Raw genomic sequence first — 5,080 nt, forward strand, 5'->3', positions numbered from 1 at the left:
ACTGGTATGTGGCATTAGGTTTTTTAAATTAATCTGCTTTCCAAGTGCACTATAATTTATATATGCGTTTGGCATTTAGCATCACAGAGAGTAAACTGTATTTAGTAAACTTGCCTACTTCTCATGCATCTTCTTGACAGACAGACAAGAGCTGTACATCTGCCTGAAGCCAGAGGCTCACTCTCACATGACAAAGCTATCATCAAAACCAGTCCAACAACAATGATCCCCCAACATCAGCAGTCCTGTGATAGCAATGCACAGGAGAGAAGAAAAGGCAGTGGGAGAGCTGGAAGGGAAAGAGTCTGTCAGGTGGACCAGGGTCTGCAAAGGGATGAGGAAGACATGTGTGAGACCCCTGGGAAAGCACAGGGACAAACGAGGGAGTTTCCCACAGACCCGAATGTGTGAATGTCCTTTGTCTCTCACTGCATCTGTTTCCCACAGGGAAAAGTCCTGGCATCTCATCTCCTGGGTCACCAGGAAGGAGGGGGCTTGCCAGTGCATGGGTGGCTGGGAGTGCCCATCACTGACTGCTGCAAAATGCAATATGGTTTGCTGTTACCTGGCTGTAATCTGTTAAATTGTTATGAACTTTATCACTGTAGAGAAAAGATTCAGCTGCAGAGTTGAAAGGCTTGTTCCAAACGTGAATATGCCACATGAAAGAATTTCTCTTGTTTCAAACCATTTGCATTTTCCTTATGTGTTATTGATCTGATTGAACAGTTCCCAGATCAAAGGCAGTAAATGAGCAGCCAAGGTGGCAATATGAGAAGTGGACAGCTGCTAAGTGAGCAGCTTAAATAATTGCTGAAGGATTTATTGGATAACATGATTAATGATTATGGAAATATGATGACATGATACCAAAGAGTAATGGGCAGTGATTGATGGGGAAGCTGGATAAGGCCAGGCTTAGACACCAGAGCATGGGAAACAGTAATATAGATTGTAATCAGCCTATGTGTGATGCCTAGCTCCTAGGAAATTTTGATGTTCATTTTTGCCTTCCAATAGGAATTCAAGCTGCAAAGTATGTTGTGTCCAATATTTCTCTTGTAATAAGGTAAGAAATAAAAACTCCTGCTACCTCCTGCATTGTAATAGCAGAACTGATTCAAAGAGACACACTCACCTTTTAAAAAATGATAAATTTTATAAATCCCCACAAAACTTACTGGAAGCTCATGCTTCTGTTCTAATTAGCACCTGGGAAAGCTATACCTAACACATTAAAAGAGAAAAAAAAGATCTGCTTGTGGAATTGATAATAGTTTTCACATAGGCAACTTTTCTTCCTGTTGTTTGCATTTTTTTAACCTCAAATTCCAGCAGCCATCAGTAGTATAATGCAGGAGACAGGAAAGCAAAGGACCAAATTGCAGACTGCATCAAAAATATTGCGAACACAGAGGTGATTCTCTGTTGAAAGTTGCATGATGTTCCTATTCACTCTGCACTGGTGGGTGTGCAAACCCTCCTCCTCCTTCATAGATTTTAATTTAAGAGCTCAAGAAACAGAAAATAATATTTGAAAAATTAATATAAAAACCTATTACAAAATGTGAAGCATTAGCAGACAATTTTAGGGGTGAAAGTAGGCAGTAAAATCCTCAGTGTGAAACCCCAGTCCAGGAAAATGGAGTGCAAAATTGTTATTGACTTAGTGTGGACAAGATTCCTGCTTGGATTTTTTGGGGGGAGTTTATTTGTTCGTTTGGTTGGATTTTTTGTTTTTAAATTCTATTTTCTGTATTGAATAGACTTGAATGTAAACAAGATACTACACTGGATCTGAGACACACAATCTCTGTTTGCCAGGGGCATGGCTGCTACAGGTGAGGAGACCTCATCAAGTTGTTCAGTTGGGTTGCAGTAGATGACAGGTATTAGGCCCAGAATTCCAGATCCTGCCATTAGATGGCTGTGGTTTGACAACAATTGTCATAGCTTTAAAAACACAGTGATGTGGGTAGAGCTATTTAAATGAAAACAACATTGCTCATGCTAGTCAAAGCAGACAGTTCTGGAAAGAAATATCTATATTTGAAACTTTGGAAATGTTAATCTCTTCAGGGATGTGAGACAACAAAGATGATGTAGGATTTGAGGGCGATACCAGGAAACCTGGTAGTTTAAGGCCATAATCTAATTTGTAAGCCTCAAGTATTAGTGAGATCAGAGTTTTGGTAAAGAATTTTCACAATAGAAGGCAAGAGGTGGAGCTGAAGCATCTGTTGGGATTTTAGGACATACTGGGAAACCCACACTTCATTTTGTTGTGCATGAGAGAAAACTGGGCTCTGGCTGCAGCCTTTTCACCTCAGCCAGACCTGCCAGCTCTGCCTGGCCCTTCTGAGAGCTGTTTTGAGGCAATTGGAAACAGGGGTTTGCTATAACGGTTCACACACCATTTCAGTATTTTCAAAGTGTAGCCTCTCAGTACTACATGGCAAGGACTGTATCTGCCCAAGTGTCTCTGTGTGCTGCAGTCATGGTGTTAGATCCAATGAACTGTAATTCGTAAACTTGTGCACACCTGAAAAGAAAATCTGTATTGTGTTTTTTATTTTGTTCCACAGATTTGTTCTTACAGAGGTTTCCATTAATATTAGACTGCTGGTACTGGCTTTTTCTAATTATGTTTATAGCCAGTATCAAAGCTGGGCTAACCCCACCTGGCTTCTGCAATTCACCATGGCAAATTCTGCTGTACATTGGGATTTTTGCAGTGGCTTTCTTTTAAAATGAATAACAAACCAAACCAAACAATAATTAATATAAACCAAAACCAAACAAAACCCCCCAAATAAACCCCACAAAAAAGTTTGTTATTAATTTAAATGTGATCAGAACAATCTTGTTTATCTGCTTTGCTATAGCATTTATATATACATATATATAAAGATTTTCTGTCCTTTCTTGTCCTCCCCCAAGACCAGAGCTCATTTCTGGCCAGCCCAGCTTTCACAGCCCCTTGCAACTCCATGGGTGTTCCAAGTTCCTGGGACCCCTCCCCATACCCTGAACAAGCAGTCCTGCTTCCAGGTCCCCCTCAACACCTGGAGAAGTGGGGAGATGGCTCAGCTCTCACCTGGTCCCAGGACTTTTCCTTCCAGTACCTGATGCTTGGTGACTGGGCAGCCAAAGCCACTGTTCAGCCTGCCCCATCTTCCAGTTTATGCTTCTCTCATGAGGAGTTCTTTACATCTCTAATGGAAAATTTTGAAATTCCATTCCATTTTATATTTCTCCTTGAGAATATAATTTTTTCATTTAGTTATGTGAAAGTAGTTATTTAGCTGCAGGAATTCAGGTAAGAGGGAGCGAACAAACTTTTCATCTGTAACCTCAGCTTTAAGCTCAGGTTAAGCTGCTCTTGCTGTGTCTGGCTATTGCAATCAAATCATTACTAAAAATATTAACTAGGGTAATTTGAATTGGTGTAAATGACTGATTAATACTGTAGGCATTATAAGAACCCAGTAGCTCAAGCAAAAAAAAGAATATTATTTTTTCATGAAGTACAATAGAAAGTAACAGGCTTACTCATGAAAAAGGGAGCATTTGGTACCTTTTGGAAGTCAGTGAGGTTGGTAATGAAGTTCCTTTCACAAAGCACAGCACTGATTTGCACCGCAGGAATCCCTAAGTCATTTTCAGATTGTGGGTGCTTGTTGGCATAATGAATCTGATAGCTTCAAACCTACTTCTGATGGAGAAGTGTGTGAACCATAAAACATTGCTGCTGTATTTTGCATATTTTTTGGAAGTTGCATAAGAGGGCTGAGGACAAATAGTAAATGACTGTGAAGACAAAGGCTCAAATCGGGAGAAGAAATAGAGCTGTCTGCATAAAGGATTTAGTTCTGCATTAGAATTGTGCCTGGTTTTGGGGTCCCCCATACAAGAAGGCATGGATTTACTGGGCTGAGACCAGCCAAAGGCTATGGTGATGACTAAAGGAGTGGAGCACTGTTCATATAAGAGGATGGAAGAGTGTGATTGTTAAGCCAGGAGGAAAGGAGAAGGCTCAGGCAATCCTACCAATGTCTATGAATACCTGACAGGAAGAAATGAAGATGAGGGAGGCAGACTCCTTCAGTAGTGCCTAGTGGCTGGACAAGAAACAATGCACACAACTTAAGCCACATGAAATTCAAATTGAACACGAGACTTTCTTGGTTTTTTACTGTGTGGATGTGGTCAGACACTGGTACAGATAGCCCAGGGTGGTTATGAGTCTCCTTCTATGGAGATATTAAAAACCCAACTGGACATAAGCCTGGGCAACTGGCTCCTGGTGACCCTGCTTGAGCGGAGGGGTTGGACGAGGCAATCTCAAGAGATCCCTTGAGACTTTAACCATCTGTGATTCCAGGATTCAAACCCCATATTCAGCTGCTGCTTAAATTCAGTTGGTGCTTACCCTGTCTGCCTCTGTATGTCTGCATCCAACAACTGGGGAGTGCCTTTGCTTCCTGGTCTCCTTGCTGTATTGCCAGTGGAGTGCTAGGAACAAAAAGCACCTCCCTCCACCCTGTGCATGACATTTTAAAGGTACTTAATTTCCCCTTAAGCCCGTGCACAGAAGTTCTTCAATACTGAGAAGTTTTTGAAGCCAGGTACATGACATCAGAAGGACAGAGTGTTACACTCAGGTTTCAGAAACAGGGATTCCTTTGTCTTGGATAAACCTGGCAAGTGACCTGAGAACCAGCTGTAAGGATCAGCTATGTGGATCCAACAGCACCTTCTGTTTTCTATAAAATGTAGCAGGAGAAAGTAGGCAGCAAAATGTTATCTTTTTAGGAGCTTAGGGGTTCTCTCTATTAGAGAATCTGCAAAGATGCAAATGAAATAATTTCCTCAGCCTGAGATATTCAAACCCAAATCTTTCACTGCCCCAAAGTACCAGCTACGAAAGTAGACAATAGTGAAGCAGAAGTATTCTTCAACTTTTCTGTTGAAATTATTCAACTGTACTTAAAATAATTCATACTCTATTGCACCAGACTTGGAGGATGACAATCTAGCCTAAAATCTGAATTTTGGGCTTGGGAGAACAGCCTTTATT

The sequence above is a fragment of the Heliangelus exortis genome, chromosome 5 (assembly GCF_036169615.1).
Source record: "Heliangelus exortis chromosome 5, bHelExo1.hap1, whole genome shotgun sequence".
NCBI lineage: Eukaryota > Metazoa > Chordata > Aves > Apodiformes > Trochilidae > Heliangelus > Heliangelus exortis.